At 42.4% G+C, this 22,250-nt stretch overlaps 1 protein-coding gene across 7 annotated transcripts in view; it reads left to right on the top strand.

Annotated features, from left to right (window-relative positions):
- Nucleotides 1-22,250, top strand: part of KCNJ15 (potassium inwardly rectifying channel subfamily J member 15) — a 49,373-nt gene that overhangs the window by 2,954 nt on the left and 24,169 nt on the right. For 2 of the 7 annotated variants that reach the window (XM_015446861.4, XM_005548693.5), the window contains exon 1: nucleotides 13,350-13,612. The exons of the other annotated variants lie outside the window; for them this stretch is intronic. The gene's annotated coding sequence lies outside the window, so the exon portion shown is untranslated. Of the gene's footprint in view, nucleotides 1-13,349; nucleotides 13,613-22,250 lie in introns of those variants that run through there. 7 annotated transcript variants of the gene reach the window in all.

Below are 22,250 nucleotides of genomic sequence, written 5' to 3'. Positions count from 1 at the left end.
GGAAGTGGGACTTCTGGTGCAGTTGATGGTGGGATAAGGCCGGGCAGGTCTGGATCTAGAACAAAGTGAACCAAGGGTGGGCCTTACTCTGTGCCCCTCAAGGATGCAGTGCCCTGGAGGGAGACAGGTCTGACCCAACACACCTGGCTCAGGTAACTTCCTGGTGCCAGTTTTGCAGACAGGTGAAGGAGCAGTGTGACCCAGTAGTAGCTCCAGAGACAAGCAATCTAAGAAGTGCTAAATCTTCCCCAAAGGAACACAGGGAGCCTGCTCCCACCTTTAAAAGGAGAACTAAGGGCAGAGAGGGAGAGAAACTAAGTTATAATTTATAAATAAGGGTTTATAAACATTTAGGAAATGCAAATTCTTTCTTGGAACCTTTATTTATAACTTAGTTTCTCTCCCTCTATGTCCTCGATTCTCCATTTAAGAAGTTTTCTTTGCTAAATATTACTCTGTTGAAATGAAAGAAGAAAAATGAGAGAACAGATATTTCTGATAAAAAGGCAGGCAAGAAAGTTGAACTTGACAAGTATAGCCTCTGGAACACATCTCTGGATTAATTCAGATGATAGTAGGGGGATCTCCACTCATCGTAATGCAGCTGGAATACACATAGTGAATTCTGTCACATTCCCAGGGAGAATTTCAGTCAGAAACACCTGTGCTGTTCTCACAAGAGAAAGGTCAGAGCTCCATGAGGAGTTTGTGTATCTGCATTTGTCTTGATGGGCATTGTGCCCTAACTACAGAAGAGATCAATAAACCAATGCCACCACCATCCAATTTGAATCCAGAAGTTCACACTTGACCTAATTCCAGAATACAGTTCGTGCTTCTAGAAGTAAAATTCTAAAGCACACAATTCCAGATATTTTAGCCACTATACAAAGATGAATCAGGGTCACATGATCATGCTCACGTCAGAAGATGCAGGAGAAGGACAAAGGTTTGCATTTTGATACAAAACACGCATGTGCCAGCCACCCGATCGTTTACAGTAGGGAGCAGTTGAGTGGAAGGGCATGTCTGTACTACTTTAGGACTGAGGACCTACAGAGAGAACACTGGAAAGAATTAGCAACAGAATAACCCAGGTTTTGTTTGATTCCGTCTCTACCACCTCACAGCTCGAATTCAGAGCAGTCAATGTGTAGGGATCCACAATGAACCAGCCAAGCAGGCCCTCTCGTAGTAGCCTGGCCAGAAGTCACAGCAGCTGTGTTGGCCGCTGATTCCCTCATTCAGAGTTCAGACATCCTGAGCCCGTCCACGTCCCTGGGATTACAGATAACACGGATCCTCAGAGTCACCGCTGGGCCATCAAACAAAAACGAGGGTGACGCAGAGAAGGAACACTGCAGCGGGGAGTGCAATTCTTAGGATGCCTGGGTTTTGGTTTCACTCGCATCCTGTTTCAGTCGGAGCTGCCCTGGTGTCGGGCAGATGGCTATGGAACTCATGTGCATTTTTTCCAGTGTCTGTACTGGAGGCTGGTGAAGATTTTACGGACCCTTAACACTGCACAATTTGGGGGCTTTCTTTAGAGGAAACAAATGCAAAATTAGGACTGTACTATTAGGTACAAGGATTTGGATACGACCTGAGCAAGTGAGGAACCCTGAAGCTGAAGTTTCATTAAGTTCTTGATAAATGCACTCTGTGTCATACATAGCAAAGGCCTGATACTTGTCTCTTGAATGAATGATTGAATTAATTTATATAAATTTTAGCTGCTGGCTGCCCTCTCAATAACTGAAAAATGATAAGCAAAAAATACCAATCATGCTTATCCATATCTAGTGATATACGGAAAACTGATCTCAATGCTGTCTAGAATGTTTCTCGCTTCATTGGTACCTTACCATGAAAGGTAGATCCTTGTACTTGAATCTTTAGGTCATATCTCAGCCCAAGGGTAAGATGCTATCAAAGCCGCATTTCCTGTGGTAGAGTATGTGAGTACTGAAATTAACTGTGCACTTTTTCCACTTGAGGAGCCCCCAACTTAAAACTTAAAGAACGTTATGCTAGTTGTGCCACTAGACCCTAGAATGGTATTGAATGCATGAATAATAAGCATCTTCTCGAGCAGACTTGAGGGCTTGCCCCAGTGGAATATCTGTGTCTCTGGTGAGAAGCCTTCCTCTTTATTCCTTAGTTTCTATTAACGCTGTTTCCAATTTTTGATAGCAGTTAATTGTGTCATTTCTTGGTAGAAATGCTGGCTAAACCCATGCCTACCAGGACAAATAATGTTCTCACTCAGTGATGTTTACATTTTCAAATATTTGCAGATTGATATCTTGCTTCATCTTAGACCTCTTTGCCAAAAAATGCAAGGTCAGCTTCTTGAATCTTGCTTTCTTATTTCCTAAGTTATCCTTCATATCTATTCCAACCTTTAAAGGACAAATTTGAAAAGTTTATCCTTTACTTTGACAGTTCACGAAATTTGGCATCATTTGTACTCTTCCTACCAATGCCATTCCCACGTCTGCTAGGAGGTAAAGAAAATGTAATGAACCCTGGAGCACCTGGCTGCTGCAACCAGCATGCTCTGAATACTAAGAAATGGGAACCCTGCCCTGTCTTTTTTATGTTGTCAGAAGTTCATGGAAAGAATTTATAAATGGACAGTGAGCTGTATTACATACGGACATACACATACAAGTGACAAAGGCAGTGTGGGTGTGTATTTAGCTAGGACATTAATAACAAAACTGACTGTGTAGGTATAGAGAGGCTATCCCAATGTCAACAACATCAGAATACAATGGTGCTGTATTTTGAACATCTTGTTTAACATATTTCAAGTCTATAATTTTGACTTATAGTCCATATTAAAGGTTAAGTGCAGGCCAGGCGCGGTGGCTCATGCCTGTAATCCCAGCACTTTGGGAGGTCGAGGCGGGTGGATCACGAGGTCAGGAGATCGAGACCATCCTGGCTAACATGGTGAAACCCTGTCTCTACTAAAAATCCAAAAAATTAGCCGGGCGTGGTGGCGGGTGCCTGTAGTCCCAGTTACTCAGGAGGCTAAGGCAGGAGAACAGCTTGAACCTGGGAGGAGGAGGTTGCAGTGAGCTGAGATCACACCACTGCACTCTAGCCTGGGCAACAGAGCAAGACTCCGTCAAAAAAAACCCACAAAATTACGTGCACACAAAACAATTGTCCTCTAAACAGTGTTTTTAAAAAGTGATGTTGTTGTGACATTGATATCTGACATTTTTTTTTTTTTTTTTTTTTTTGGAGATGGAGTCTTGGTCTGTCACCCAGGCTGAAGTGCAGTGACATGACCTTGGCTCACTGCAACCTCCACCTCCCAAATTCAAGCGATTCTCCTGCCTCAGTCTCCCAAATAGCTGGAATTACAGGCACCTGCCACCACGCCTGCCTAATTTTTATATTTTCAGTAGAGATGGAGTTTCACCATGTTGGCCAGGGGGATCTTGAACTCCTGACCTCAAGTGATCTACCCACCTGAACCTCCCAAAGTGCTGGGATTACAGGCATGAGCTACTGTGCCTGGCCGACATTGACATCTTAACGTCACTCCTTGAAAAGAGTTGAATGTAATGTCACATGACTTGATTCTTATCAACAGGAATGCTGTGATAATCCGATTAAGAAACACTCAGTGTCTTGGTTCCTGGGCCCTATGAACAGAAGAAGGCTAGCTTCTCCCAGGCAGGCCAAAGCTGCTTTGAGGAGGGAAAGGGGAGGTGAAGTCTCCACTCCATTGCCACCAGGATACAGCTGCCTGAGAAGTAGGGGAGGACTCAGTATAGGGGAGGACCCTATACTTCCTGTCTCAGGAGTCAGGGGACAGGGGTGATTCTGCTGGTGAGAAGGCAGGAGGGAGTGTCCTGAAACACAGTTGAATTTGACAGCAAAGCACTGTCTTTCTATCCTGGGAAGTTCTGTGGTGAGCGGAGTCCTGTGAGGGTCCTGGTGACTCCATCCCTGCAAGAAATAAGAAGGTCTGCACTCAAATACGTTCAGAAAACCCTTCCTAGTTTAGGCCCCTCTTGAACCTTCAAAGCAATCATTAACATTTAAAAAAACCCAAGAAGTTCTGCAGCAAAGACGTTCTTTAACTTTGAATCTGAGTTGTACATCCATTTTGGACCACAGAACTGTCCACCACTTCCTCCCTGACCACAACTATGATTCCCTGCTCTGACTAACGTTTCACACAACCCCGCTGGGGATGCTTTGGCCAAGTGTGATGGGTGTGGGGTGGCAAGGCATCATGCGATCCAAGAAAGAACATGTGTGATGTCCACGTTCCATTTAGGTGTAAGTTGTACTACCGGGGCCTGACTACCCCTGCATGTGACTGGCCAGCCTTCAGGTTTGCAAAGTGGCTGCTTACAGTCAGCCCCAAAGAATTTTTTTTTTACTTTCTTTCTCTTCATTTCTTCATATCCACCTTATTCTTAAAAGAATTTAAGTGAATTTACAAAGATACACACACACACATCATGAAATAAAAGAAAAAAAAGAGTAAATCTCAAAAAGGTCATTTGATTAAATCATTTACTTACAAATCTGATCTATTTTTAAAAATCACAATTAAATGCACACAGATCCACAGTGGCAGAATCTTACTTTTGAGCTCAACATTAAATAGAGATCTTAACTACGTTTGAACTTAACTTAGCTTCCTACTTGAACCTAGGAATCAACTGGGCACTCACTGAATGTCATTTTATGTGCACTATATTTTACAATTCTTTTGAAAGACAATGTCCATTTTCCTCTGTGGATCTTTTAAATTTTATTTCACCTTTTACACCCCTTTATGTATAATTTGTTTATACTGAGATTGTAAACTTTCTTCACTGGCTTAGACTCAGGTCTGGCACTAGCCTAAGGGAATAATCTCTGGTCCATCAGGCCTGGGCTGGGAACCCTCTGTGGGATTCCTTCCCCATTCCTGGAGATAGCTGGTTCGCCCTGCTTGGCCCCGCTTTACAACAGCCTGCTTACTTGTCCCTTTTCCCTACAGGGCTACAAACTCTTTGACAATGGAGATTTTACGTAATTATTTCTTTGTGCTTTCAGTGCATGGCCCAAGGTATTCCTCAAGCAATATGTATTGAATCCACATGCACTGACATGAAAGGCATAATTTTTGCTATAATTACATCTTCGCTTTCACCATGAACTTACATCTACCTCGTCCTGCAAAGGCACAGCAGAGACCTTTTTATCTGAAGTCTTTTGAAAATATGTGTGTGTGAAAACGGCTGACTGGTGTGTTCTCTCCCTTGGTGAACATTTCAAAGTGACAGATTGGCTGCTAGAATTGTGTAAGTGAGATTATTAAGGAGGGAGACATCTTATTAAGGAGTGAAAAGAAACAGGGAACCATGTGCTTAAGATATAGTAGTTGTGTAAACCCAACAGAGGAAAAATAGAAAACATGCAGGTTATTTTGGAAAGAAGAAAATGAAACTTGAAATAAAACAGAAAAGTAAATACAGAGCCAGCAGGGTTCAGCGTGGGAGTGTGGGCTGGAAGTTTGATTCTGAGGAAGAAAACAAGGCGAAAAAATAAAAGGAAGAATATACTGCAATCCCAGGCTAGAAAGGGGTAATTTGATCTATGGAGCAGCAAATGCAGAAAACAACAAAATTAGCATCAATTCGGTCTCCTTCAAACACTATGTCTAGATCTGGCTGGTGTTAGCATACCTGTGGCAATAAAGGTATTTGGCTCTGAATGTGTTTTACATTTTAAATTGAGAGAATTTTCTAACATTTGCCCATTTTAAAGATGAAATATTATAGGACTAAAACTTGTAAGGGCCACTTTTCTGTGATTATGGTCAAGTGCATTTCGTTGCAGCTGGGAGCAGCTTATGCCAGTATATGACATTCAGAGTCTAGGGCTGCATGAGGATATGTACATTTAAACATGAATTTTATAATTATGAATATTAACCTATCTAGTCCAATATCCTGGGAATGTTCCCTAAACGATACTTTCTGCACAGCACTTTGTTTAGTTTTCAGTATCTGAAGAAATGGTCTGACTTGCTAGCCCTGTGGTTGGTAGAAATGTATATTTAATGAGTTTTTAAATCAACTCTCACTCAGATTTTGGATAGTCAGGCTTTAACCCTCAGTGATCTTCACCAAGCACATTCTTGCCAAGGGCTTACTCTGCAGGAGGCCGGGAGGTCAGTCTTATGTCGATTTAGAAGATATAAGCGGAGAAGACTTAGTCCTTGATCTCAAGGAGCCTCCAGGCTGCTGCTGGACAGAGGTGTGGATAGGAAGACATGGAAGTAGAGAAACTGTAAAGAAAAACACCCAAAGCACAAGAAAGTCTCCAGTGCCCAGCAGAATGTGATGACATTGACATGAGAGACCCTGATAAAGTTCCAGGGAAAGTCAGAGAGGGAAAGACCAGATCCCTTTGGGATGATTGTAAGAGGCACTGGGACATTTGAGACGTGCCTTGCAGAACAAGAGGACTTCCAGGGTCAGGACGGGGAGAAGCCGTCAGAGCAGGAGGGTGACGGGAGTTAACGTGCACCAGCAGGAGGGTGTGGGAGGCCAGCAGTGTGCACAGGGGCTGAGCTTACTGCAAGGAAGGAATGGGAGAGTGAGGGCCACAGTCAGGACAAAGCTGGCAGCCAACAGCCAACAGTGCTGAGCACTCCTGAAAGGCCAAGCAGGGCTCTAAGTATTTCTTTTTGTTTGTTTGTTTATTATACTTTAAGTTCTGGGATACATGTGCAGAATGTGCAGGTTTGTTACATAGGTATACACGCGCCATGGTGATTTGCTGCACCCATCAACCCATCATGTATATTAGATGTTTCTCCTAATGCTATCCCTCCTCTAGTCCCTGACCCCCCGACAGTCCCCAGTGTGTGATGTTCCCCTCCCTGTGCCCATGTGTTCTCATTGTTCAACTCCCACTTATGAATGAGAGTATGCAGTATTTGGTTTTCTGTTCTTGTGTTAGTTTGCTGAGAATGATGGTTTCCAGCTTCATTCATGTCCCTGCAAAGGACATAAACTTATTCTTTTTTATGACTGCATAGTATTCCATGGTGTATATGTGCCATATTTTCTTTATCCAGTCTATCATTGATGTGCATTAGGGTTGGTTCCAAGTAATTGCTATTGTGAACAGTGCTGCAATAAATATGCGTGCATGTGTCTTTATAGTAGAATGATTTATAATCCTTTGGGTATATACCCAGTAATGGGATTGCTGGGTCAAATGGTATTTCTGGTTCTAGATCCTTTAGGAATTGCCACACTGTCTTCCATGGCTCTAAGTATTTCTTAATCCTCATACAGGCAGACTTTCTTACTAATCTCTTTAGAGATGAGGAAAGCAGGGTGCAGAGGTTAAGAACATGCTGGGGCCACAGGCTTCAGAGAGGGGTGAAACTGGCCTTTGAAGCTAGGTCATCCATCTCTAGAAGCCACACCCTTAAGCCTCTACTGCAGGAGATGAAAGTTAAGCATAGGCAATGAGGAGTCACTGACGATTTTGGTTTTCTGAGTCCTGAGCTGCACTTCAGAAAAAACAGTCTGGTAGTGATGACCAAGTGACTAATTCAGAGGGCATTTTGAGAGACTCAGTGAAAGGAATGAAAACCTGGACCAGTGTGGTGGCTGTGGGAAGGGGCAGGAGAGACACCTGTGCAAGGGGGATTCAGCAGGTGGAATCTGGGGCTTGCACTGATTGGATACAGGAGTAAAGCTGCTTAAAGAGGGAGAGGTGAGAATAAGGACACCATTGTTAGGAAACAAAAATCAGGATATGTAGCTGGATTTAGGGAGAATTATATGCCTTCAGTTTTGGATGAGTCAGTTCTGGACTGCTCTCATTCCAGGGGATGTTGGAAACAGAGACTGGATCCCTGAGGAGATGCTGTTGGTGAGCATTGATTAACATCATGGGACTCTGAATGGGCAGTAGGGTAACTCAGAGGATGCCAAGAGAGAATAGAAAGATATAATAAAAGAGGATGAGCACAAGACCTTGGGGAACATAATTACAAAGGATGGGGAAGAACAAAAACCCACCACACTGCAGGAGAATGAACTCTCAGAGAGGCAGATAGATGACCAATGAATCTGCTGACCCACTAGCAACCAACAGGAGGAATTTTCTGAGGGAGACACAGTTAATGGCACCACCCTTGATTCATATATCAGAGAAGGGGAGATGGAGGATGTTGAGGGGAAGAACCAGTGAAAGAGGAAGGCTTGGTATCACCCTGCCAACTCAGTTCAGATGAAAAGTGTGAGAGGAACTGAGAGATTATCATTTGGCTGGCAGAGCAGAGTTCTCAGGGTCCTGGAAGCTGGCTGCCTTCAAGCCTATTAATGGTGAATGTTTCTTATGCTGTTTTTTGCTAAATTTGACAAACCCATTCACCTTCCTCCTCAAAGTCAACTGAGTTATTCACTCAGTTAAATCCATCATGACTTAAGAAGTATATGCTTAGCTTGGAGAGGGGGTTACATCTGTTCCTGTAGTCACATAATTACTGGAGACATGAAGGAAGATTCCAGCAACTCAGGCCCCTTCTGAACAGGTTGAATACCTGGTTTTTACGAGCAACCAGCTTCAGTTTTCTGAGAAGCTCTGAGTAACTACAAGTAAACTACAAGTCTGTTCTTGAATATGTTTATAATAAAAAAGGAAAGATAATGCAGTTGTTTGCTAATTGCTGCAATGATTAAAGCAAGATTTTTCAAGTTTATCCTTTCATAAGACCGGCAACCTTTTGAACACAAACAGGATCTGACAAAAATAGTAATAACGAAAGCGGGAGAACAAGGAAGCAATGCCAGTTTTCTTCAGAACAATCATTTGTCACCGACTTCGAACCTACCTGCAGTTTAAAGTTTCTTTGGCTGGGACTATCTTCTGTTTTTTCAGTGCTGTACTGTGATTCAGCCAAACTTCAGCAAAAAAGGAAGTGCTGCGTTATACTAGTATTGAAAGTTATGTAGGTGGATTTTTTTAAAAAAAAAAACTACAGCCTAAATTTTCTTAGCAAAAGTCAAATGAGTAACAACACACAGTTTGGAAACATTTGGATAGGAGAAAACAAATATCTGATAAGAGTACTTAAAATCTGACAAAAAAAAAAAAAAAAAAAAAAAGGTGGGAGGAGAGTGAGAAAAAGCCCCTGACAGGTAATGGTAGAAACGTGACAAATGGAAGGTCATTCTAATGAGAGAGGCAGCCTGGTCTCATGGAAAGAGACTTTGGCCTTTGGAATCTGACCTTCCCGGATGTGAATTCCAGGTGTGCAGACTCCTGGCCGCAGTGCTTTTGGGAAAGGCGCACTAATGTTCTGAGATTCAGTTTCTTAGCACATTATGAGGCATATGGGAAATAGACAGGTGGGTTACTTCTCTCTCCACGCCAGGTTTCGGAGGTTTCAGAGAAGCTGGTCTGACCCCATCTCCCAGTGTCACTGAGAAAACGGAAGCTCGGAGGGGCTGGGTCACTTGCCTGAGGTGTTGCAGCACATAGAAGAGCTCGTTCTCCTAACGTGGTTTGGAACTCCTCACCAGGCCTCCTCCTATCCCAGGTGGAAACTAAATCCCACTGACTCTCCACCCTCCTCCTTCCCCGGACAAGGCTGAGCTCAAGGCTTGTCCCTAAGGCAGCTGGTGAAGGAAAGGTTCGTCTTGGAGGTAGAAGCGCTGGACTGGAGTCCCCGCCTGTGGGCTGAGGGATCCTCCGCACGTGGTTCAACCTCTTAGTTTCTCATTTGCAAAAGGCAGGGTAATTCCTACCACAGGACCACAAGGAAGTTAAATGGCATGATTTTTTGTGAAAGTGTTGTGGAAAGCACTTCCGTCTTCTACCTCATGAATCAGTAGGGAATGAGCATTCTCAAAATGACCAGAACGATTCCTAATTTCCTTCCTAAGGACCTGATTCCCTTTTTATACATTCTTTTTGTTCTAAAAACAAAACAAAACTTACTTTATAAAGAAAGCCTGAATTCCAGAGCCAGAGTCTATCCTTTAAAAACTTTCAAGCTTTTTTTTTAAAAAAAAAAAAACAAAACTTATAAAAGGCATTATACCAGTCCGGGCGCGGTGGCTCAAGCCTGTAATCCCAGCACTTTGGGAGGCCGAGACGGGCGGATCACGAGGTCAGGAGATCGAGACCACCCTGGCTAACACCGTGAAACCCCGTCTCTACTAAAAAATACAAAAAACTAGCTGGGCGAGGTGGCGGGCGCCTGTAGTCCCAGCTACTCGGGAGGCTGAGGCAGGAGAATGGCGTAAACTTGGGAGGCGGAGCTTGCAGTGAGCTGAGATCCGGCCACTGCAGTCCAGCCTGGGCGACAGAGCGAGACTCCGTCTCAAAAAAAAAAAAAAAAAAAAAAAAAAAAAGGCATTATACCCTATAAGCCACTCATACTTTCATAAGCAAGAGTTGCAATGTGAAAAAACAGTGGTCAACAGTGAAAAAACTCACTTGCTGGGTTTGCCTGTATGAACAAGTATTGTTAATACAAATTGAATCAGAAATTACCCTTGTCATTGTTTTCTTCTGGAGTTTCTTCTTTCATTTCTGTTTAAAAATACACAGACACATTTTAAAAAGTAACTATCTTCTATGTTTTATAAGGAGGAGAAGGTGATAAAGAAGAAGAAAATGAACTTGGCATGCAAGTGGGCCTGGCTCTGGAATTCGGGTGGGTCTAGGAAAAAGTACAGACCTCAGTGGAAAACATATACGGGTGTGTGGGAAATCCCTGTAAACTATAAATTGACTACACAGTGCTTAAGCTGGTGTGGAGAGAAACCACAATCCTCTCTGAAACCAGAGAGGAGGGGACAGAGAGTAAGTTTTGCATGAAGAGAGCACAAACTGTCCCTGGGAGATGGAGCTGCTAGTAATTTTTGGCAGGCTTAACTGGATCTATTGAAAGTTACCACTGTAAAACCCCACTGTTGCACCCTGGGGTTCTCTGTGGGATGCCCCTACTTGTATCATCCAGGAACCCTATGGCCTGACTCTGCTTCACCCACACTTCTTCCCACTGCTCCCCAACAAGGCCCCCCCATTCAGTTGTTCCTGTATGCTTCCCCACTTCACTGCCATTGCCTGTGCTGTTCCATTTCCTGGAAAGCATTCTTTCCCTGTTCTATTAGAATCTCATTATGAAGTTTGAAGCCCTTCAAGGACTGTCAAGACTCAGCTTTCCCTTCCCCATGGGGCCTTACCTCTTCTACACTTTCTAAATGTTATCTTCTCCAGGCTGAACAAAACCTAGTATGTCTCTGTGCCGCTAAGGACTAATCAGATGCTGTGTCCTCATTCATTTGGTGTTGGTGCCTCCCATATCTCCCATCAGATTACCAGCCCCTGGAGGGCTGAGAGCACGTTAGACTTGGCTGAGCTAGAATCAGCTCCCTTTTGCACCCTGAGCTGAGTGCATGCAGGTCTGCATTTGTAATCTAGCCTAATGCAATGTGAAATTTATTATCTCTCTTTTTACAAATGAGGAAACTGAAGATCAGGGAGACAGCGTCACTCGTCCAAAGCTACCAGCCCAGGTGCCTTTCAGAAGGCATCTCACTCCATCTTCAGGATGATCCCAGGGGGTAGGCTTTCAGACTTTGACTCCTCCTATAAGGTCATCACTTGAAGATCTGAGATTTGAACCCAGGTCTGTCTGGCTCCTACCCTGTACCTTTCCCACTATAGCATATTGTGTCCCTGTCACCAAACTGCCCAACACGAAGTTGAACATGGAATCATACCAAATGAACTTGTGATCATCCCATTTTGTCAAAACTAAGAGAACATTAAAAAAATCAGCAAATTTGACCAGAGCAGTGTATTTATGGCAAGACCAAGGCAAAACTTGATTCCTCATTCTCTGCTTTATCATAACGACTGAAAAGGTTCACAGGTATATTCATATTTAAGGGAGTGTGTAACTGTTCTAATTCCCTATACGTTGCATGCATCATCAGGAATTTCATATGCAGCAGATAGGCATACAGCCAGATTTCTGCAACAGCCAAAGGCATTTCTGAGTGGCAACACCACTCTGATCTGGTGGAGCCATGTCCATCTGGACACTGGGGAGCCCCAGGCCAGCAGGGTTTCTGCTAAGTGGACCTTTCCAAATCCTCTCTGGGACAAAACCAGGTTGGGCATCTTCAAGAAAAGATGCTCTTGTAAAGTTGTTGTAGCTGCTTAAATAAGCCCCAAATAGAATCTAGTCAGTCTCTCTGTGCTTTTCTTTAAATTTCCCTTCATAGAAAGCTAAAACTTAAAGAGATTTCAGAGAAGCTAGTCTGACCCCATCTCCCAGTGTCATTGAGAAAACTGAAGCCCGGAGGGGCTGGGTCACTTGCCTGAGGTTTTGCAGCACATTCTCCTAATGTGGCCTAGAACTCCTCACCAGGCCTCCTCCTATCGCAGGTGGAAACTAAAGAGGAAAAGATGAAGCCGAACTCAGAGGGAAGCAACATAATTAAACTGGTTTATCGTTTGGCAACAGAGATCAGAGGAGTGAGTGGAAAGAAACTGAAAATCAGTTAAACACTCGCAGTTTGAAAGAGGCGTGTGATTCCTGCTTTTCCTAAGCAGCTGAAATGTGTTTATAGATCCTTCCTGGAGCTCTCTCATTGCTATTGTCCTATAAGGGGAATTCCTGGAGACTGAGCTGGGTGGTATTTGAGTATTCTTCTCAATGGAAAGCAATGAGCCTGTGTGCTACACTGCTTAGGCCACACAATCCCCCAAGCCTGGGCTGCCAGACGTGGTCATCATTGTTCCATGCAGATCATACCCATCCTGTGCAGAAGGTCACTGTAGGAACACATGGCACAGGGAAGAACACGCCCATAAAAATTCACGTGGTGCTTGTCTAAACCGAAGGCAGGTGAGATCCATCCACTGTCATGGGCAGCTGCTAGCATGCTCCCATGTGTTTACAATAGTTTCTCCACCAAAAGAGGCTGCTTTAAAAACAAACTGCTAAAACCTGTGACCCAGCGCCACATTGAGACAGAAAGCATGGGACTGTGACCGTTTTAAGAATTACTAAAGTATGAGGCTTGACCAGATCATTTTTCTAAGGATCCAGAGCCCTTTAGAGAGAATTCAAGAGAATTTCTGGTGACTTCTACCACCTCTGAAGAATTTAAAAAACTCACGTGTGCTGCTTTCCCGGCCTCTGTGGTAGTTAATTCTGCTTGGCAGTTTTTGTTGTCAAATAGTTTTTTAAAAATCTGGAGCTATCTCAGATATAAATACCTTATGATGCCAAAGGACTGTCTTTCACCCATAAAAACTGAAGCCATGTGCCAGAAGCCCTCGTGGCTCAAGGGCTCTGTCCTTGGACACGGATGAGGGCAGCTGGGCGGTGGGACCGAGGCTCTGCCTGAATGCTCAGCTTCTGCAGGCTAGGGTGGAGAGTGTGCTCCCGCCTACTGGCTCGGCCAGCACAGGAGCACGTATCCTGCAGGTTTGGGTTGCACGCAGGCTTTCCCCTGCGGAGTCAGTTCCCCAGATCTCTTCATCACTTCCCCAGATCTCTGGGATCTTCAGCTGAGATTGGGCCCCAGCACCTGGACTCAAGGTAAGGCCCCTTAGGGTGCTTCTAGCTGAGCCGTCAGGGTAGTGCAAAGGAAGAGGGGAAAAAGCCACCCAGAACTCAAAGGAGATTTCTGGAAGATCCAATCAAAGTGATTCACCTTAACCTCAGGCATGATTTTTCCCCATTATCCACTCTTTTTAATTTCAAGTAGTATAAATCTTACTGATCTGAAGAAGACTTCTGCTTCTGAAACTACCAGCGCTTAACAATGATTGAGCCCTACTCTATGAGATTGCAAATAAAAATAAATTAACCTTGGCAGGAAATCAACTCATTAATACTTACACCCTACACTGTAAAGACTGGAACCTCAATTTATCTGCATAAACAGAGGCTTTGGGTATAAAACTAAAATGTAGTCAGTTATGTCAAAGACTGCTTTCAATAGTAATGTACCAAATATGCTTTTGAAAATAGCAATAAGCTATTCATTTAGATTAAATATACAAATAAGTAACTTTCAGAGTTAGTACTAAGTTTTAAGCCTCAAAGACCTTGATTTTGGTGACAATATGTGTAACAAATGCAGCTGTTAGAAAAAGCACACATACTAAGGTTTGTTTCTTTCAAGATTATATATAGTATTATTCAAAAGTCTTACTGTATTTGAAAAGTGACAAGATTTTTGCAATACGAAACAATAGTAGCTAGCTAATACTCTAGTTACTTTTACAGATTGTCTAGTTGGTCACATACCTTAATTTTTCAGGATCTAACCAAGGCCTGGTTAACTCTTACTGGCAATGTTTGAAAGGAATGAAAGAGGTCCTATGTATATTACTCTAGATTAATCTTAGTGCAGGAAGACAAGTTATATCTGAATAACTTTATTTTGTATCCCTAGCTACTATCCTAGTATTTGAAAAGCTCCTTTTCTCCCAGTGTTCACAAAGTCATTTTCCAAACTTGCAAATATTAAAACCTATTAATGTCTAATACTTTTCTACTTGGTCTATTTCCATGTCCTGTTCAATGACCTATCAACTACCCTATTCAATTACCCATGTCACTTGAGATTTCTCCCACCAGAATTCAGGTTGCATATTTTCACAGGACAATTTATTTTAAAATCAGAATGGTCCATAAAACTAACAGCTTTGTGTGCACAGACCTAAAAGAGTTGTAGTAGCTCTGCAGCTGCATTTTTGAACATCAATAGTTAAACAATCAACGTAAATGTTAAAGAAGCAAATTAACTTTCAGAATTTCACGTATGCTCTAGCATTCACCACTGACCATGCTGGAAGACTTTGAGGTCATTTTGTCCAACCCTCTCATTTTACAGATGAGGAAAACAGGACTAATTGATAGCTAGTGATACTAAATTATAGCTCTTCTAAAACTAGACAGCGGAGTCAGTAGGCTTCTTAATGTGCTCAATTACTGTATGGATTCCACGAGCTGATGAGCGTGCTGTGACCTTGAGCATTTACATTCTGTGGTTTTCAAATGTTTATGTTTCTAATGTGGTATTTATAAACCTGGACCCCAGTAACCTTTACCACTGAGGCTTTGCCAATCCCAACTCTGGGCAGCCCACCTCTTCCATATGCAGCAGTGCTTCGAGGCTGTTCCGCCTGGGCAAAGTCATGTTAGGTGTAAGCAAAGATGTGAACTTAGTGTTCATGCTTGAAAACCTCACAGGGACCTGCCTGCTGGCTGAATCCTTTCTTCATTTCTTGTTGCCTCTCCTACATGTGACTCAAAAGCTAGCCAAGTTTGTTCCACATCCTTCAGCTTGTTCCTCTTACACCAGAGTACCATACCATCATCCCCTTTACTAAGATCACACTTCTCCAATTTCTATCCTCTTCTACTCCTCAATAAACAGGAAGATGCTGTCTGTAGAAATGCACGTGGAGCTCATGCACACGTTTTCTGTAACTTGTCTTCTAGAATATAAGCCTCATGAGAGCAAATGCCTTGTCTGGACTGTTATATCCCCTGTGTCTAGTATAGTCAAAAACAGTAGGTGACGATGTGCAATAAATATATCCTTTCATCTTTCCTTCCTATCTTAGGGAAACCAATGTCCCTTTCTTTTCTGTCTTACCCCCTCCAATATTTTACCTCTGAATCATGTCCTCTTTCTTGCAATCTTGCCTTCTTAATTGTCTGCTTTTATGAATTTACATAGGTGTTCAGCCATCCGGCTGGCCTTTCTCCACTTCTTTTGCTGGAAAATCCTCTCCTCTTCTCTTCAATACAGGCAGTCTCTAAGATTGTCCCTTCAGTTGCTTTCTTCCCTTGGTACTTTTCTTTTTTTTTTTTTTTCAGTTATCATTGACTCATATCTGGTCAACTTTTACTTCTAGGTACAATGCTTCTTCAATTTGCACCTCCACCCCAAATTTAATTCCTAGATATGGACATACTTGGAGCCAACCCCACCCCAATACCGTCTGCTTTTCATCCAAATCTTCCTTTCCATCCAGGCAGCAAACTCCAGAGTCCTTTCCACTAATGTTCAACCCTCTCTACTTCACATGTGGTAGGTACATGAATTTTACCTGGTGGCAAACCAACGCAGTGATTCACTTGAATTCATTTATTACTTAGACAAATTCAACAGCCTCCTAAATGATCTCCTTATAGCTGCTCTCCTCCCTCTCCATCTGTCTTGCTAGATGAGCCTGGCTTCTTTTTTCCTGCCGAAAGATCAAACTTTTCAGCTTAACCTCCATCACCTTTTAAAATTCATTGCCAGTGTGGTTCCCAATATGGCCTCATACGAACGACAGATACCCCAGTGTATCTGAAGAAAGTAGTCCCAGCTACTGGGGAGGCTGAGGCATGAGAATTGCTTGAACTCAGGAGGCAGAGGTTGCAGTGAGCCAAGATCATGCCACTACACTCCAGCCTGGGCGACAGACCAAAACTCTGTCAAAAAAAAAAAAAAAAAACCCACAAATGGGAAACTTTTTTTTTGAACAGAGCAGAGGCTCCTTTTTTAAAAGAGCAGAACTCAGGTTCTTACTTATATCCCTGTGCCCCACCAAAATATTCTGATTCAATTGTCCTGCATCAGAGCCAAGGCATTGGTTCATTTTAAAATCCCCCCAGGTGAATCTCATAGGCAGCCATGGTTGAAAATCGCTGATATTTGATAAACCCTATGGTCTAATCAACTGGGAGGACTTGAAACATACTTTGCCACCCCATAGTTTTGCCTGGGCAATTCCCCTTACATGCGATCTTCTTTCTCCTTTTTTTTTTTTTTTTCCCTACAGAAAACACATGATAACTTCTTTGATTTTTCCAATTAGAAGGAATCAGTCCTCCTCCTGGAAATCCTTAATACTTTTTAATATATCATATTTATTCATGTGATCTAGGCAGATGCTGTGTTAGATATGGACAAAATGGAGATAAATAAGGCAAGGTTCTTGTCTTTAAGCAGCTTACAGTCTTGCCAGCTCACTGGTTACACATGAACCAGTGAGTATCAACTTTTATGATAGAAATGTCCATGGGATACTATTTAGGCATGAAGGAGTCTATTCTGCTTGGCATAATAACAATTTATGTATATGTCATCTCTCCTATCAAATGGTATACTTTTGAGGGCTAAGATCATGCATGTCTCACCTTTACGTATTTCAAAGACCACAGTAGTGTAAAATGACTGAATAAATGAGTGAATGAATGATGTTTTGGTAATTAGGAGTCACTGGGGAATAATGGCAGCTCTTAGGAAATGGTACCATAGTTCCATTCTTGGGATAGGGCTGGGTGTGTCCCCGTGGAGTTCACAGAACCATGTCGTAATTTCAGTACTAAATTATGTGTGTTTTACAATTTCTCTCAACCACCCGTTCTATGGTTTATTTAAAATGATAATAGAAATAGCATGTTAGAAACTAGGTCCTGTACTCATTAACAAAAAGAAGGGAACAACAGACATTGGGGTCTACTTGAGGGTGGAGGGTGAGAGGAAGGAGAAGCAGAAAAGAGAATTATTGGGCACTGGGCTTAATACCTGGGTGATGAAATAACCTGTACAACCAACCCCGATGACACAAGTTTATCAACGTAACAAACCTTCATACCCCTTTTTCGGTACCCCCGAACCTAAAATAAAAGTTTAAGAAATTAGATTTTAGAATATATTCAAAAAGTAGGACATTATTTCTCAATTAAAGAAAACATCTGAATTCATATTTTAAAAATATTTTTTAAAACGTTAAGTTTGATCAAGGCATTTACATCCTAGAAAACGAAAACAATCATTTCAATATGCATTCTAGATTTATCAGCTTTGCATACATATTTTTAAAATATTTTGATAGACTTCAATATAATATCTAAAAATGACTACTTAATTTTAGTAAAAAGAGACTCCCACCTTCTGGTAATTGACAAGTACTATGGTCTGAGAGTGTTTAGATTAAAAAATTGTGTGTGTGTGTTTGTGTGTATGTGTGTGTGTGTAAAGTTATCACAGGAAAATCAATACATCAATAGTAGCACCAAAAAAGAAAGAAACTATGTCCTATTTCTCATGACAAAGAAGTTGACAATGGTCTTTCCAAATTAAGACTCGGCATCTTTGATTTTTGTAAGCATAACCTAGAGATTCAATGTGAGCATTTGATGGCTGATGGGAAGAATTGAGGAGGAATAGGGGAGACACCTGACTTTGCCATGATTCTCAAGTTAAATCCTTGGGCCTCTTACAGATGTTGTTGATAAAGCTGCTAAAATGGTCACCAGATGAATATGAACAAGTAGGACCCTCAGTAATTTCCAGGCTAATTTTGTGCACATGTGTTTAGGGGCGAGGCAAATTAAATGAACGAGGAGCTGATGTTCATGTGAAAGTAATTACTCTCCTCTAGTAGAAATCCTGATCCTACAAGTAACTGCAGAAATAATTAATCATAACTAAGAAGCAAACCACTCTCAGGGAGAAAAGCCGTATCTGAACTTCCACCTGCTCTTGGAGGATATGGGTGATTCACAGCATAAGAGTCATCTACCAAGTGATCTGCAAGAGTGAGTGCAGCTTCCAAGAGGGTCTGAGTCAGAAAAGATAAAAGGAAGTGCTTCTTAACTCAGAGGATTTCAACACTGGGGAAACTCATTTCCCACAGAGATAGAACAATGTATACTATAAATCACTCCCAAAAAGCAATTTAGAAAACTACACAGATAATGATAAATGCATGGAGAACACTCACATATTTTGGATTGTGTTTTTGACATTCATTCATTCTTTATAGATTGTTAATCCACTGACTAAGTCATGGATTAATCCACTCATTTATCGTCATGAGTCATTAAAACTTTTCTGGAGCGTCTACCACATGCCAGCAACTGCTCTACTGAGGGTACAAAGGTGGACATGGCCCAACCTCTGCCCTCAAAGAACTTCTAGGGAACACTGACTTTGCAGGCATGATTCCGTCTACATCATGCATTAGTAAACAGCTGTGTGTACTGTAGGGGATTGAGACACAATGACGTTCTCTCTGTTCACCTCATCACCACAACCAATGTGTAGGAGCTTGCTTTTTGAGACCCAGCGGTGCTTTTCTATAACTAGAAGATTCCAAGTTTCCTTTGCTTCCATGTATGCATTCAACAGACATTAAGGCCCTGCTAGAATCTAGGCATTGGCATGTATGAGATGAGATATGGCAGCTTGCATTCCAGTGGGAGGTGGTGGGGTGTGATGGATGAAGAGCTGACTTTTGAGTCAGACCACAATCTTAAGCACTGTCACCACTACTAACTAGTTGTGTGACCCTAGGCAAATGCTTTAACTTATCTAACCTCCATTTACTTATTTTTACCAGCATTACTCTGAAGTTTGGAGTTATACATGCATGAGCTGCTGACACAGCACTAGTTACGTATTCATTCTCAACTAGTGGCAGTTGTTGGTTGGATTATTATTATAATTAGATATACACAAGCAAAATAGATATCTCCAATACACTGAGATAAATATTCTGGGAGACAGAAGCACAGGTGATCATGTAGAGAAAACCTGAACCCATGGGAACAGGTGGAGAAAGCACCTACCTAGAAAGGGTAACACCCCAAAGGATAGGCGTAAGAATGCTGGCCAAGACAAGAGATGGGCTTTCGGGCAGATGGCATGGCATCAAGTCAATCAATAGAGGACTAATCCATCTGGGCAACTGCAAAGTCATTCTGCATGACTTGACCAGGTAACAACCTGAGGAGTGACTGGCACCAAGGCAGGTGGGGCCAGTTTCTGAAGGGTCAGTTTCAGGAGCTGAGGCTTTGGTTTGTAGACAGTGGGGCCATTAAGCTGGGTGGCAGAGTGCTTTAGGGACACCACTGAGGTTGCACTATGAAAGATGCTATAGAGAGAGGACAACTTGAAATGGGGACCTCAATTATGAGCCTGTGCTGTCATGCAAGAAATAAAGTATGCGTATCTAAACCAAGGCAGTGTCACGCAAGAAAGTCTGTGGATCTAAACCAACGCAGTGACAGTCAGAAGGGAGAAAATGGGCAGCTTCAAGGGATGTTGGGGTAGACTTGGGGTGCTATTTTTTAGTGCCTGAGGGTCTACAGGAGGAAGGGAGTTGCCCTGGGTAATGGATAATGAAGCTAGGCTGGGTTTAATTCGGAGTGTTTGTGGGCAATCAAAGGGAGGAACCACACATAGTTGACTGTTGTTCTGGCAGTGACAAGAGCAATCTGGAACACACAAAGTCTAGACTTCTTGAACTGCAAAGGTAATATCTGAAACCATGGGAGTGGATGCAGGAATGTGTCTTTAGTGAAAATAAAATAGTTTGAGCACGGAGCCTTGGAGAAAATGCCACTTCAAAGATTGGCAGAAGAGGAAGAACCTACAGATGGAACTGAGAAGGCATCAGAAAAGTAGAGGGCAAATTGAGAGAAGACAGTAGCAGCAGACTGAAATGTTATGGAAATGTCAAGGAAGATGAGGAATGAAATGTATTCGCCAGCTGAGTTGTAAGTGGCTCTGACCAAGTGGAGTGGTGAGTTGAGAGGTTACTCCCTTGGTTGAAGAGTAATCACCCAGCCCTCAAGGAAGTGGAAGCAAAGTATCACTTCTGTCCTCTTTAAAGCTCTTCTCCATATCTATTGACCCTGCTCCCCAAAGCTTGGCTTTTAGTGAAAGCCATTCTCTTTAGACAAACTCATTGTCTCTCCTCTCAAACCCAAGACAAGCATTTTGGCCTTTTTCACCGCATGGATTTTATCACCAATGAATTAAATAGGAGACGGCACACAGAGCAGACAGAAGGGCATTGCCAAGGTCTTTCAACCACGGTCCGACTCCCAATTTTACTTCCTGAAAGTTCAATGTCTTGGCCGAAAATAGGGCTGAAGATAGATCCAAGGAAGACCACTGGGAATTGGCCAACTAGGTTTAAACTGGGGAACAACTCCCTTCAAGTGGCAAATTTAAGGATCTTCATCCTGCCTCATTGACTTTAATCCCTCTTGAACATGTCAAAGTGGTTGGAAGACTGAGTCCTGGTGGGCCACATTGTGTTTCTGTGGACTGCGGACTAGTTTCAGAGGAAGCACCTGTCTAACTTAACCAGAGATCCCTTAGGATGAACACCAGTTACACAGTATAGAAGACAAAAATATTTGAAAATAACACTATGCACTGTTGCATAGTGCAAACTGACTCAGAAATTAAGGCATATATATATATGGCTCAAATGGGACCAAAGTAGTCTTTTGGAAGTCATAATAGGGCATACATACATGAATTGTCGAGCAGACCTTGTAAATTAAGAGATTCATTGTATTCATTCAATTGTGTGTGTGTGTGTGTGTGTGTGTGTGTGTGTTTTCTTCTCTTTCTTTGGGAAAACAGCATTTGTAAGCCACTCACTCCCAATACCAGGGGCACATCAGAGTGAGGGTATATAGAGGTAGCTGTTATTAGTCAGAATATAAGCGACGCCTGACTTAGTACTCTGTTACTGTTAGCACTACAGAATCTTTGATGACTAGGTGTGGTCAAAATCTTGGTTTCCAGCTATGTTTCCCATAAATGAAGTTTCCAGATATAAGCCAAATGCTTAAAAAAATTGCTGACTACGGGATCATTTTGTAATACCGTATGGGTGATTTATAAGCTGTGTTTTTTTAAAGAATGAAGTCATCTAGTGACTTTGAACTTTCTCCCCATAGGTGAAGTTATAAGTACAGCAAGCTCCTCAGAGGTTCCTTTCTCAACAGTCATGTGAGAGGAGCCAGCCTGAATTAAGCCCCATGGCATTCACTGATGGAATGAATTACCTTCTATTTTATGTGTCTAGAGTGATGCTTGCTATGACTGTCCATGGGAGAAATGAGAAAACAGTCACTCAGACCATTTTCTGGGTTCAGTACTGTGTCGTCCAGATGAGGAACAGTGGCTGCAAAAGGCTGTTTGCTATGCAGAGTGTGAGCTTTCACCTCCAGCCTCAGCCTCACCTGGGAGCTGGTTAGAAATGCAAATTCTCAGACCTACCCCAGACCTTCTGAATGATAATTTGCGTTTAAATGAGCTCTCAGGGGAATTCGTATGCAAGTTTCATCAGTATTGGTGTAAAGCAATGGATTAAAAAATTATAGCCTCTCACAGCACACACAAGGATACTTAAGGACATAC

This window comes from Macaca fascicularis, chromosome 3 (genome assembly GCF_037993035.2).
Source record: "Macaca fascicularis isolate 582-1 chromosome 3, T2T-MFA8v1.1".
Lineage (NCBI taxonomy): Eukaryota > Metazoa > Chordata > Mammalia > Primates > Cercopithecidae > Macaca > Macaca fascicularis.
Note: the sequence above shows the minus strand (reverse complement) of the source record. Positions and strands in the feature narration are given on the sequence as shown.